The sequence below is a fragment of the Martes martes genome, assembly GCF_963455335.1.
Source record: "Martes martes genome assembly, chromosome: X".
Classification (NCBI taxonomy): Eukaryota; Metazoa; Chordata; class Mammalia; order Carnivora; family Mustelidae; genus Martes; species Martes martes.
The window spans coordinates 50,515,372-50,528,616 of record NC_137897.1 but is presented as its reverse complement, the minus strand read 5'-3'; positions in this window follow the sequence as shown (position 1 = coordinate 50,528,616).

The window sequence follows — 13,245 nt, the reverse complement described above, 5'->3', positions numbered from 1 at the left end:
GTCAATCCTTTCACAAGCCCAACCAGTACTTGATTGCTTTTTAATTTACTAAAAGATTTTACATATATCACTTTATTCAACTATAGCAATGATATAGGGGAGAAAGGGATAGCATCATCCCTGTTTTACAAATGAAGAATTGGATTCAGAGACAGGCTTATTAATTCCCTTTTAAAATCTAATTAGTCAATCTACAAGACCTATCTGAGGAACCAGATCATTCATGAGGAAAACATGGACTGATTCAGACAAAATTTGAATTCAGAACACTTTTCTCTGAATTTCTATTGCACTTAAAGTATATTATATGCATTTACTACTCTGAATTCCTATTACACCAAAAGTATGTTATATGCATATTACATACTTATGTTATATGCATTTTACAACACAGCCCTCTGTGTTGTATAAATAAATACATTGATTTTAACCATCAAAATCCAAAAAATGAGTTTGAGTTCTGACCTAGCCATGACCCAGCTGTGTGACTTTGGGCAAGATGCCTAAGTTCTCTGAACCTGAGTTCCCCTATATGTGAAATGTGAATAACATTCCCTGCCTCACAAGCTAGTTTTCCTTGTCAAATAATATAGTAGATGAAGTTATCTCTCCATGTTCCCCATCAGGCTGTAATCCCCAGGAGGTCATTGCCCATATCTTTAACTGTTGTTGCCTCTCAACAAAGTTTTACCCATAGTAAATATCTGATACCTACTTTTCCATGGAGTGGAAAGTGTTGGAATGCATGTTTTTGTGACAGTAGGCTTCTTAATGCTCATTGTCCAAGCCTTTGAATCTATTATACCTAAAACTCTTTTGCAGGATCTGATTAAAACTTAACATGAAAATTAGCAAATTAAGTGCTTGTAAATAGCAATTCACAAACCATTTATTTATAAGAGAAATTGAGTTTTTTATCTTAGTTCTTAAATGCCCCATTTTCTGTAATCATCATTAATAATGATTTTAGACATGAACTCTCCATTGGTGGCTTTTGCTGTTGCTGTGAAACCTATAATAAGCAGCCATTGCATTCACTGACAGAGATAACTCCCTTTAAGATCCTTAAGGCCTGCAATATATTTATTGGGGAGGTAGTGGAAGAAACATAAGTAAAGAAAAGGAGGGAGTACAGAAGTTGATGCAAAAGTCTATACCAACACAGTAAATGTGATACATAATCCCTAGACAAATAGATATCTTCTTATATACCATCACTTACTTCTTGATATTTGTTCAATGTATGAGGGTGATATGCCTAAATATTATGCTTATGTAGTCAGTTTCTTCCAATGATCTTAAATGTGTTACAAATACTATTTCCTTAATCTTTCATAATCCAAAGGGCTATGAGAGAAGGATTTATATTCTATTTGTGCAACTGCTTGAATATGATTAGCAGTATCAGTCTCAAATGTGAAGAAATTTTAAGTTTGTATTTACACTGAATCAGTTAACATACAATGTAATATTAATTTCAGGTGTACAATGCAGTGATTGAAAACATCCACTTAAAACCCGACGATCATTATAACAAATGCACTGCTTAATCACCATCATAACCCATCCCCTCACCCACCTCCTCTGATAATCAACAGTTTGTTCTCTACAATTAAAGACTACTTCTTAGTTGACTTCTCATTCTTTTTTTTTATTTGCTCCTTTGTTTTGTTTCTTAAATTCCAAATATAAGTGAAATCATATGGTATTTGTTTTTCTCTCACTAATTTCCCTCATAACAAATATTCTTTTTACATTCATCAGTCAATGCACACTTGGGTAGTACATAGTTTCACTATTGTAGATAAAGCTTCTATAAACATTGGGGTGCATGTATCCTTTTGAATTAATATTTTTGTATGCCTTGGATAAAACCTAGTACTGCAATTGCTGGATCATAGGATAGTTCTATTTTTAACTTTTGAGGAAACTCCATATTGTTTTCCAGACTGGCTGCACCAGTTTGCACTCCCACCAACAGTGTAAGAGGGTTCCCCTTTCTCCGCACCCTCAACAATACCTATTGTTTCTTGTGTTGTTAATTTTAGCCATTCATACTGGTGTGAGGTGATATCTCATTGTAGTTTTGATTTGTATTTCCGTGATGATGAGTTATATTGACCATATTTTCATGTGTCTATTGGCTATCTGGATGTCTTTTTTTATGTTCAGTTAGCCAGCATAGTGTTTTTTTGTTGTAGTGTTCTTAAAGTCTTCTTCGGAAAATTGTCTTTCCATGTCTTCTGTCTGGTTATAAATTGGCATATTCATTTTTTTGGGTGTTGGGTTTTATAAGTCTTTATATATTTTGGATCCTAACCCTTTATCAGATATGCCATTTACAAATATCTTCCTTCATTTAATAGGTTGCCTTTTACTTTTGTTGGTTTTCTCATTTGTTGTGCAGAAACATTATTTTGATAAAGTACAAATAGTTTATTTTTGCTTGTGTTTCCCTTGCCTCAAGAGACACGTCTAAAAAGAAGTAGCTATGGCTGATATCAAAGACATTACTTCCTGGGTTCTCCTCTAGGATTTTTAACATTTTAGGTCTCACATTTAGGTCTTCAATCCATTTTGAATTTGTATTTTTGTCTGGTATAAGAAAAAGATCCAGTTCCTTTCTTTTCCCCGTTGCTGTCCAGTTTTCCCAACATGGTTTCTTTTTGAGAAAACTATCTTCTTCTCATTGGACATTGTTTCCTGCTTTGTTGGAGATTGATCAACTATATAATTGTGGGTCCATTTCTGAGCTTTTTATTCTGTTCTATTGTTTTATGTATCTATTTTTTATGACAGTACTATACTGTTTTGATTACTGCAGTTCTGCAATGTACCTTGAAGTCTGGGAATTGTGAGGCCTCCAGCTTTGCTATTATTTCTTAAAGTTGCTTTCACAATTCAGGGTCATTTGCCCTTCCATACAAATTTTAAGATTGCTTCATGTGGATCTGTGAAAAATGCATAGATTGCTTTGGGTAATATAGACATTTTTTTTAAACTTTATTTTTTCAGGGTTTAGTATAGACATTTTTTTTTTTAGTATAGACATTTTAACAATATTTGTTCTTTCAATCCATGAGCATGGAATGTTTTCCCATTTCTTTGTATTCTCTTCAATTACTTTCATCGGTGTTTTATATTTTTCAGATATATTTTTCAAATGCTTTTTCTGCACTTATTGACAGGATCATATGGTTCTTCTCTCTTTTTTTTTCATTAATGTGTTGTATCACATTGATTAACATTCAACCACTCGTGCAGCACAGGAAAAAATCCCACTTGATTGTGGTGAATACTTCTTTTAAAGTACTGTTGAATTTGATTTGCTAGATTCATATTGAGAATGTTTGCATCCATGCTCATCAGAGATATTGGTCTATAATTCTCCTTTTTGGTGGGGTCTTTGTCTGAATTGGGTATTGAAATAATGCTGGTCTTGTAAAATGAGTTTGGAAGTTTTTCTTCCATTTGTATTTTTTGGAACAGTTCGTGAAGAATAGGTATTAATTCTTCTTTAAATGTTAGGTAGAATTCCCCAGAGAGGCCATCAGGCTCAGGAATTTTATTTATTGGGAGATTTTTGATTGCTGATTCAATTTCTTTGCTGGTTATTGATCTGCTCAAATTTTCTATTTCTTCCTGTTTCAGTTTTGGTACTTTGTAAGTCTCTAGAAATTAGACCATTTCTTCCAGGTTGCCCCATTTGCTGACATAGTTTTTCATAATATTCTCTTAGAATTGCTTGTATTTCTGTGGCAGGGTTGTGATTTCTCCTCTTTCATTCGTGATCTTATCTATTTGGGTCCTTTCTCTTTTCTTTTTGATAAGTCTGGTTAGGTGATTATCAATTTCATTAATTCATTTGAAGAACCAGCTCTTAGTTTCATTAATCTGTTCTATTTGGGGTTTTTTGTTTGTCTGTTTGTTTCTGTATCATTTATTTATGCTCCAATATTTATTATTTCCCTTCTTTTATTGGCTTTAGGCTTTACTTGCCCTTCTTTTTCTAGTTGTTTTAGATATAAGTTTAGGTTGTGTCTTTGAGACTTTTCTTGCTGCTTGAGGTAAGCCTGTATTGCAATACACTTCCCTCTGAGTACTGCCTTTGGTTCATCCCAAAGCTTTGGAGTGTTGTGTTTTCATTTTCGTGTGCTTCTGCGTTTTTAATTTGTTTCTTTAATTTCCTGGTCAACCCTTCATTCTTTAGTAGGATGTTTTTTAACTTCCATTCATCTGTGGTCTTTCCAAATGTTTTCCTTTGGTTGACTTCAGGTTTCATAGCATTGTGGTCTGAAAATATGAATGGTATGATCTTGATATTTTTGTACTTGTTCAGGAATTATTGGTGACCCAGTATGTGATCTATTCTGGAGAATGTTCCATGTGCACTGGAAAAGAATGTGTATTCTGCTTTTTTAGGATGAAATCTTCTGAATATATCTGTGATGTCCATCTGGTCTAGTGTGTCATTCAAAGCCATTGTTTCCCTGTTGATTTTCTTCTTAGATGATCTGTCCATTGTTGTAAGTGGGATGTGAAATGCCCTACTATTACTGTGTTATTATCAATGAGTTTCTTTATTATAATTGTTATTAGTTGATTTATATATTTGGGTGTTCTTAAGTTGGGGCATAGATATTTACAATTGTTAGATCTTCTTGATGGGTAGACCCTTTGATTATAATACTCTTCTTCATCTCTGGTTACAGTCTTTTTTTTTTTAAATCTAGTTTGTCTGATATAAGTATGGCTATTTCAGCTTTCTTTTGGCATCCATCAGATGATAGATAGATCTCTATCCCCTTACTTTCAATCTGCAAGTGTCTTTAGGTCTAAAATGAGTCTCTTATAGGCAGCATATAGATGGATCTATTTTTTTAACCCATTCTGATACCTAATGTCTTTTGTGTAGAGTATTTAGTCCATTTACATTCAGAGTGATAATTGAAAGATATGAGTCTAGTGCCATTGTGTTACCTGTAGAGTTGGTGTTTAGTTTTTGTTGCATTTGGTCTTTAATTTCTCCACTCAGAGTTCCCCTTAAAATTTCTTACCAGGCTGGTTTATTGATTATGAAATCCTTTATTTTTTTGTTTGGGAAAATTTTTATCTCTCTTATTCTAAATGGTAATCTTGCTGGATAAAAAAATTCTTGGCTGCATATATTTCCCAAAAGCATGTTGAATATTTCCTGCTACTTCTTTTTGTCCTGTCAAGTTATTGTGGAAAAGCTGTTGTATAACTGATTTTGCCTCCTTGGAGGTAAAGTCTATTTTCCCTAGATGCTTTCAGGATTCTTTCCTTATCTGTGTATTTTGTGAATTTGACTAATATGCCTTGGCAATGGCTGGCTTTTGTTGAATTTAATGGGAGTTCTCTTTGCTTCTTGGATTTAGATGTCTGTGTCCTTCCCCAGATTAGGGAATTTTTTCAGCTATAATTTATTTGAATAAACCTTCTGCCCCTTTATCTCTCTCTTCTGCCTCTCAGATTTCTATGATATGAATGTTATTATGTGTTAAGAAGTTGCTAAATTCCTTTTGTTTGCCTTCATGACCCATTACCCTTTCTCCCTCTTTTTGGCTTCAGTATTTTCCACAGTTTTCTCTTCTGTATCACTGATTCATTCCTCTACTGCATGCATTACTGTTTTTATGACCCCATTTGGGATTGCATCTTGGTTATAGCATTTTACATTTTGGTCTGACTAGATTTTAGTTCTTTTACTCTGCAGTAAGGGATTCTTTAGTGTCTTCTATGCTTTTTTCAAACACAGCTAGCATTCTTATAAGTGTTGCTTTAAATTCTAGTTCAGAGGGGGCACATGGGTGGCTCATTCATAAAGTGTCTGCATTTGACTCAGGTCATGATGCTGGGGTCCTGGGATCTAGCCCCACATCAGGCTCCCTCTGCAGTGGGAAGCCTGCTTCTCCCTCCCCCACTCCCCCACTTGTGTCCTCTCTTTCTAGCTGTGTCTCTCTCTGTGAAATAAATAAATAAAATATTTCAAAAAATTAGTTCTAGCTCAGACATCTTACTTGTATCTGTATTGATTAAATCCTTGGCCTTGAGTTATACTTCTCATTTTGTTTTCTTTTGGAGTGAATTGCTCTGTCTCATATTTTTGTCCAAAAAAAAGAGGAAAAAAAAACACAAAACAAAACAAAAAAAAACAAAGAAAAATAAAAAACAAGGCCCCCTAAACTAGATTCTGAGTGTGTTTTGTTCTGCTTATAAAAAAAAAAAATCTTCATCCTGAGCTGCCTGGGTGACACAGTCAGTTAAGCATTTGACTCTTGGTTTTGGCTTGAGATCATGATCTCAGTGTTGTGAGGTCAAGTCCCACATCAGGCTCTATGCTCAACATGGAGTCTGCTTAAGGCTTTCTCCTCCTCTCCCTTTGCTGTCCTTCCCCCAAATAAATGAGGTGTAAAAAAAAAATCTTTATCTGCAACAGTCAACAAAACAAAGAGGCAACCCAAGGAACGGGAGAAGATATTCACAAATGACACTACAGAAAGTGGGCTGATATCCAAGATCTATAAAGAACTCCTCAAACTGAACACACACAAAACAGATAATCACATCAAAAAATGGGCAGAAGACATGAACAGACACTTCTCCAAAGAAGACATACAAATGGCGATCACACACATGAAAAAATGTTCATCCTCACTGGCCATCAGGGAGATACAAATTAAAACCACATTGAGATACCACCTTACACCAGTTAGAATGGCCAAAATTAACAAGACAGGAAACAACATGTGTTGGAGAGGATGTGGAGAAAGGGGAACCCTCTTCCACTGTTGGTGGGAATGCAAGTTGGTGCAGCCACTTTGGAAAACAGTGTGTAGATTCCTTAAGAAATTAAAAATAGAGCTTCTCTATGACCCTGCAATTGCACTACTGGGTATTTACCCCAAAGATACAGATGTAGTGAAGAGAAGGGCCATCTGTACTCCAATGTTCATAGAAGCAATGACCACAGTCGCCAAACTGTGGAAAGAACCAAGATGCCCTTCAATGGACGAATAGGCAAGGAAGATGTGGTCCATATATACAATGGAGTATTATACCTCCATCAGAAAGGAGGGATACCCAACTTTTGTATCAACATGGATCGGACTGGAAGAGATTATGCTGAGTGAAATAAGTCAAGCAGAGAGAGTCAATTATCATAAGGTTCTGCTTATTTGTGGAACATAAGAAATAGCATGGAGGACATGGGGAGATGTAGAGGAGAAGGGAGTTGGGGACAATTGGAGGGGGAGACAAACTATGAGAGACAGTGGACTCAGAAATAAACTGAGGGTTTTGGAGGGGAGGGGGAGGGGAGGTTGGGTGAGCCTGGTGGTGGGTATTATGGAGGGCACGTATTGCATGCAGCACTGGGTGTGGTGCATAAATAATTCTAGAATACCGAAAAGAAATTAAAAACGTCTTTATCCACCAATGAATAAATACATAAAATGAAAGAAAAGGAAAAAAAAACTATATATATATATGAATACATCTGTTAACTCCATTTCGTCCAGTGTGTCATTTAAAACCATTGTTTTTATGTTAACTTTCCATTTAGATGATCTGTCCATTGATGTAAGTGAGGTATTAAGGTCCTCTACTATTATTGTATTATTATTGATTAGCTCTTTTATATTTGTTATTAACATTTTTAAAATATTTGGTTGTCCTAATTTTAGGTTCATAAATATTTAAAATTGTTAGATCTTGTTGAATTGGTCCCTTTTGTGATTATATTAAGGAATGTAATATACATCTTTTACTACAAACGCCTGTTTTATTTATTTAAGTAATCTCTGCACCCCACGTGTGGCTCAAACACATGACAAGAGTCATATGCTCCACCAACTGAGGTATATTTTTGGGGCTTTTAGGATTATTTCATAGTTATCTAGTTGTGTTAGTGGGACAGGCAAGCCCAGGGTCCTCCTAATCTGCAACCATCTTCCTCTCTCAGTAATTATTCCATTGAATTCATTTCATACATTTAATCCACTTATTGTAAGGCTGGATACAATCACCTAGGCAGCTTAGTGTTGTGGAAAGAATATTGAGCTTAGAGACACACAGTCCAAAGTTGGATTTCTGGTTATACCATGTACTAGCTATGTGACTTTCTGCAAATTTTTCAGCCTCAATATTTTTAGAAAAAGTATTTTGAAGCTCTTAATTTATTATAAAATTTGAGCCTTAGCTTCTTGTTTTCCTCTTCCAAGTATTTATTTATATTCCAGTTAGTTAACATACAGTGTAAAATTAGTTTCATGTATAGGATTTAGTGATTCATCACATACAACACCCAGTCCTCATCACACACACAAAAAAAGTCCTCAATCTCCAACACCCATTTAACTCATCTCCCTGCTTACCTCTCCTCCAGCAACCTTCAGTGTGTTACCTATACTTAAGAATATGCTTTAGGGTTTGCTTCTCTCATTTTCCCCCATGCATTCACCTGTGTTGTTTCTTAAAATCTACATGAGTGAAATCATATAGTGTTTATCTTTGTCTGACTGACATCTTCCTTAACATGATATTCTCTAACTCCATTCACATTATTGCAAATGGCAAGATTTCATTCTTTTTGATGTCTGAGTAATATTCCATTACATACACATATGCCACATCTTCTTATATATTCATCAGTTGATGGACATTTGGAATCTCTCCATTGTCTGGCTACTGTTGATAATGCTGCTATAAACATTGCAGTGCATGTACCCCTTTGAATCTATCTTCTTTTATCCTTTTGGCAAATACTTATAGTGCAATTGCTGGGTCATAATGTATCTCAATTTTTAACTTTTTGAGGAACCTCCATACTGTTTTCTATAGTGGCTGTACCAGTTTGCATTCCCACCAACAGTATAACAGAGTTTCCCTTTCTCTATATTCTCACAGACACTTGTTGTTTCTTGTCTTGTTAGTTTTAAGCACTCTGACAAGTATGTAGTGGTATATCATTGTAGTTTTGATTTGTATTTCCCTGATGATGGGGGATGTTGAGCATATTTTCATGTATCTATTAGTCATCTAGATGTCTTCTTTGGGAAAAAAATGTGTCTATCCATGTCTTTTGACCATCTTTTAACTGGATTTTTTTTCTTGGAGTGTGTAGATACTGACAAGTTTTTTATATGTTTTGGATACTTGCCCTTTATCAGATATGTCCTTTGTGAATATATTCTCCCATTCTAAAGGTTACCCTTAATTATGTTGATTGTTTCCTTTGCTTTCCAGAAGAGTTTTTACCTTTTTATCTCAGTTTTTCCCCATCGAGGATGATATTAGCTCTGGGTCTTTTGTATATAACCTTTATGATGTTGAGATATGCTCCCTATAGCCCCACTATGTTGAGGGTATTTTTTTTAACAATAATAGATAATTATTGTTAAATAATTTAACAATACTTTCTCAAATTCTCTTTCTGCATCCACTGAGAGTATAATATGATTCTTGTACTTTCTTTTATTAATGTGGTGCAGCATGTTGATCATTTTTAAATATTAAACCACACTTACATTCCAGGAATAAATCCCATCTTATCATGGGGAATTATTCTTATAATATATTGTTGTATTAAATTTGCCAGTATTTTGTTGAGAATTTTTGCATCCATGTTCATTAGAGATTATGGTCCATAGTTCTCTTTTTGAGTGAGGGTCTTTGGTTTTAGAATCAGGGTAATGGTGGCCTGATCGAATGAGTTTGGAAGTTTTATTTCCATTTCTGTTTTTTGGGACTGTTTGAGAAGAAATGGTATTAACTCTTCTTTAAATGTTTGGTAAAATTTGCCTGTGAAGCCATCCCCGGACTTTGGTTTGTTGAGAGTTTCTTGATTACTGATTCAATTTCTTTACTGGTTATTAGTCTGTTCAATTTTCTCTTTCTACCTGTTTTAGTTTGGTGATTTCTATGTTTCTAGGCATTTATCCTTTTCTTCCAGATTGCCCGAATTATTGGCATACAATTTTTCATAATATTCTGCTGTAATTGTTTGTATTTCTGCAGTGTCAGTTGTGATCTCTCCTCTTTCATTTATGATTTTATTTATGTGGGTCCTTTCTCTTATTTTCTGATAAGTCTGGCTAGGGGGTTATCAATTTTATTGATCTTTTCAAAGAAACAGTTCCTTGGTCCTTTAGTGTTCCCTAAAAGGGAAAAGGTTTCCTTTTCCCTCACATTGTTATGAAATTTTATTGTCTATAAAGTACATTCACATTTATTATATCAAATTATTCACACAAAACTGTATGAGATATGGATTATTTCTGCCATATTAGAGATGAGAAAACTGAAGTTCAGATAGATGAGTGGCTATAGAAGATATGGTATATATACAATAGAATATTACTCAGACACAAAAAAGAATGGAATTTTGCCATTTTCAAAATATGGATGGAGATAGAGAGTATAATGCTAAGTAAAATAAGTCAGTTAAAGAAAAATACCACAAAATTCACTCATATGTGGAATTTAAGAAAGAAAACAAATGATCAAAGTTAAAAAGAGAGAGAGAGAGAGACAAATGAAGAAACAGACCGTTAACTGCAGAGACCAAACTGATGGTTGCCAGAGGAGAAATGGGTGGGGGGGATGGGTGAAATAGGTGATGGGGATTAAAGTGTACATTAATCATCATGAGCACTTAGTAATGTGCAGAATTCTTGAATCACTATATTGCGCACCTGAAACTAATATAACACTGTATGTTAACTATACTGGAATTAAAATTTTAAAAAAAATTAATAAGGAGGGCTGGTGTTGTGAAGAGCATTGGGTGTTACATGCAACTAGTGAATCATTGAACATTACACCAAAAACTAATGATGTACTATTTGTTGGCTAACTGAACATAATTAAGAAAACTTAATTAATAAAAGAAAACTGAGGCTCAGAGAGGCTAAATGAATTACCCAAATTTATCTTGTAAATAGGAGGCAGAACTAAAATTCAAATTAATTTTATCTGTAAATCAAACGATCTTGCCACAATGCCACAGTTCCCAATAATTTTTTACATACTTAGTAAATTATAAAAAGAGTATTAAAGATGTAATTAAAAGTTTAAACACCATGTGGAAGAACATCTAAAAGCTGTAGTTTAATAAAATTAAATCAATATTTCCACTTTTCTTGGAAATTATGACCTCAGCATAGCAACTTCATATTAGACATGTCACCAGAGACAAGGAAAACAAAAGCAAAAATGAACTATTGGGACTTCTTGAAGACAAAAAGTTTCTGCACAGTGAAGGAAACACAAACATTTCTAAATTATAAAAATAAAAGAGGCTTAAATTCCTTAGAGTGATCAAGTGTCCAAAAGTATGTTACATGAGTCTACAATCAGTTGAGATAAATGTTAAACTGTTGCTTGAGCTAAATAAATTTAACAGATTTCATAATAGAAGTCTACATTTCTACACTTACCTGCTCTAGGTACATATACCTGCCCTAGAATATTTGGTTTGCATTTACATACTATCTGAAGAAATGCAGAAAAAAACAAAAAGGAAGAGTGTCAGAACCATAGCTATTTCATTGCTTAGAATAGTTGCTTCTTTCTCTAGCACTGCTTTTTTCTTCAGGTGCATATATTGGAGTTGCTTAAGAATTTTCTGAATATACTATGTCAAAAACTTTCCTCAGAAAATTAAAATTAAATGGATGTTTAACTCTTCATAAGAAAACCGTAAAATTGTACAGTGATAATTTTCTCTTACATATTTGGTTCTCTCTACACACAATGTTAGAAGTCAGAGAGACCTGTGTCTAAAACACAACCCTGAACTTAATAGTTGCACAGTTTCTGTTAAGTCAAGTAATCTATTCAGGACTGTTTTCTATGTGTAAAATGAAGATAATAGACATACATCATAGAATTATTATGAAGACTAAATGGGATAACACATATTTTGGTACTTGATTAGTAAAGTTCAAAATTGATAGTTCATTTTCATTTACTCCCTGTTAAGCTTATTTCCTGTTAAAAAGCCTAAAAAGCTTTTCAGATTTTCACTACCACTTTGATAGTTTAAATTTTCTGAAAGTAACCTTAATTTTCTTATAAAAGTAGTCACAGCTATTACACAGATCATGGCAATCTTCTTACAATATTCTGCTCTAATACACAGACACACACACACACACACACACACACACACCTCAACAACAATAATCAGCAAAGTACCTACCTCTTAACATTTCCAATATCTGGCACATATCCTCGACTAGCTCAATTCTTCTTTGGAGATCTATAGTCCACATCTGTATTTCTTACTTGTGTGGGTTATTCATCATATCATGGCTTTTATTCTTTGATGCTGAGTCAGAATTGTCAAAAATAATCCAAAGCCATGGAATGAGAGATTCCGATAGAGTTACATAAGCAGAAGGCAAACCTATGGTAAGAATTCAATAAATCATTCTCTGAAACACATTTTACCCATTTAAAGTTCAGTACGACAGTCAGGACAGCAGAATATTTTGATCTCAAGGACTGATAGTTCTTTTCAATGATTGTGCTAATCAGAGGTGTTTTATATATATATATATATATATATATATATATATATATATATAGAATCAGAATCTTCCATAGGCCTAAGAGAACTTATCTTGTGACTATGGATAAGACTCAGTCCAAAAGAACCACAGCCAAATTACCTGTACACACACACACACACGCACATACACACACACACACAATAAAGAAAATATGTGTGAACAGCGAATTCAAGGAGAGCTACTTTATCTACACTCTTCATAAAGTAGCAGAATGTTTCCAGATGGCTCTTATGTACAGTTTGATGATTAAGTGTTACTATTCCTTCTTGATGATCTATGCAAAGTGAAAATCATAAATGTTAAAAGACCACAATTTGGAATAAATATTAATATTCCTAAACACTTAGAATGTATATTTCCACCTTAGATTTTTCTATTTTTTAGTTCCCTTGCAGTCATATTAACTAAAAAGTCACACGTACAGTTTACAAAGTTGGCAGAAACAAGAAAAACAAAGACTTGAACCTTCTTACTTATTCCCTTCTACCTCAGAATGAGTGAATCATCTTTCTGAAAAAATTTAAATGCTGAATTATTACATAATAACAAATTATCATTTTATAACTTTAAGATACTTAAAATATATTTCTCAACTAGAAGTTAGAGAATTAAACCATGGTCTAGGAGCAAAGTATGGCCTAACAAAGGT